The following is a 2,259-nucleotide window of genomic DNA, read 5'->3' as shown; positions in this document are numbered from 1 at the left end:
CCTGAGAAAAACTGAATTTATTTTGGACTGAACAAATTTATTTGTACTATTGGGCTAGTTTAAGATATTTCGGTTCTTAAATAGTTTGGGTGATATGGTCCAAGTCCATATATATTTAATAAGACCTTTAACAGTATGTTTTTTTTCACATAAAATAAACAAATGCTAAGGCACTTAAAAAAAAAAAAATACAACCCTCTAAATTTTAAAACCTAAATCTCAGATTTTAAACTATAAAATATAAATTTTAAATTTAAACTCTGAATCTAAATTCTATATCATAAATTTTACACGTTAAATTTTAAATTCTAAATTAAAACTGTTGATATATGATGAGTTTGGAAAACTCTTATTTAATTTTGATGATGAACAAACATTATCGAAATATTTAAATACAAAATTATTAATTTGATCTTAATTCACATTTGCTTAATTGATAATTTTGTTGTGCAGATTTTATGTTGGGTCGAAAAATGAGTTTCTGGTTTAAACCCAATAATCAGCCTTGCTACATGTCTCTCATACCATGAGGCTGAATTATTAAATGGACCAGAATAAATATTATTGTAAGCCCAAACAAATGCTTTCTTATGAGCTCTATGCTTGATCCGAAACAAATTTTATCAGGAAAGCAAATGTTAACTAATTGGGCCAGCTTTAATTTCAATACTACAAGCCCAAGTCTTTTTAGTGTTGAATGGTTCCAAGCCTGGTCCGAAACTAAGAAAGCAAATAGACTTCATGCTTTCCAACGGATTCCATTGCTTGCTAAGAATGGATTTCAAAACTTAATAAGCTAGCCTTGGAAACATGAGAGAGAACTTGATTTTGATTTGATAGGGAATCATTATGATTAATGCTATACGCTACTCAAAGCAAGGGAAGTAAAAGCAATCTATCAATATGTTTCAATTTCATTTAATTGCTTTTACTTTAACTTCACATTCTCTCTCATCTCTTTCTTCTTCTTCCTTCGGTCCTTGTCCATGAAACTATGGATGCTATGCTAATCAACCAAGAAAAGGAAGAAGTTGCATGTATCAAGACCATCAAGCTGATGATGGCAAGAAAACATACTAAAATAAAAATGAGCTGTGGCTAAGATACTCACCAAATGTGGTTAGATTTGGTGAGGTTATCTTGAGTTCTTCATGCTCAAAAATGGAAGGTAAAGATTCGGCCAGCAAGGGAGATTCTTGAAGCATGGCTTGTCTTTGATTCTGCTCAACCACCACAGGAAGTAGCTAGAGTGGCGAAGTGATGGTTGAGGCAGAGATTGAAGCAGATGAAGTCATTATCATCATGAAGCATCAAGGGCCAGAAATCCATCTTGGAGAGCAAGCCAAGGATGGAGAGCTCGGATTGATGAAGGGTGATGATCAAGAAAGGACTAGAGGTAATTGCATGTTGGGTTTTGCATGGTTATCTCTTCTCTCTCTATGTGGCCGAACCGGTTCTGTTTGTTGAAGGAGGAAGAAGTTGGTTCGGTTGTTGGCTTCAATATGTGGAGGCTTCCCTCTTCTATAAAAAGAGAGAACAGCCACTGTTTGGAGCAAGGAGAAAATTTGAGAGTGCAAGGCACAGAGTTCTCAGAGCTACCTGAGCTAACAGTTTTCTCTTCTCCTTCAATGTATTCTGTTTTGTATTTTTCTGTTTAATTTTGTCATGTCTTGAGTCTCATAGAAAAAGGCAAACAGTGAGGTTTGTATAAAAAAGTCATAGAGCGGAAAAAGTCAGAGAGTGCAAAATTAAAAGAAAAAGCCATAGATGTCTTAGAGTTCCTTTGTTCATCTATGTTGAGTTTCATGATTCTGTGGGAATCCCCTTGTAAGTTGGGTTAGCACTTTACAGTTTGTAATCAGGTTGATTATAGTGAAATTCCATCATTGTTGTGATGGAGACTGGATGTAGGCTGCACTGCACTTAGCAGCTGAACCAGGATATATCTGGGTGTAATCTCTCTTCTCTCCTACTCCATTTCTGTTTTCTACTGTACAGGAGCAAAAACTAAAAATGTCTCGTGCAAAGTGACGAGACAAAACAAAAAGTCTCGTGACTAGGGACGAGATAAAAGAAAAGGTCTCGTGTCCAGAGACGAGCTAAAACAGAAAAGTCTCCTCTGAATTCAGCAAGTGTTAGCAACAAAAAGGGGGCTAAGATTCAACCCCCCCTTCTCTTAGCCACTGAAACCATCAATTGGTATCAGAGCTTGGTCTCAAAGAGATCAAGCTTTGCAGCTTGGAGCAAAGATCCTCATGG

Source organism: Arachis hypogaea, chromosome 16, assembly GCF_003086295.3.
Source record: "Arachis hypogaea cultivar Tifrunner chromosome 16, arahy.Tifrunner.gnm2.J5K5, whole genome shotgun sequence".
NCBI lineage: Eukaryota > Viridiplantae > Streptophyta > Magnoliopsida > Fabales > Fabaceae > Arachis > Arachis hypogaea.
Note: the sequence above shows the minus strand (reverse complement) of the source record.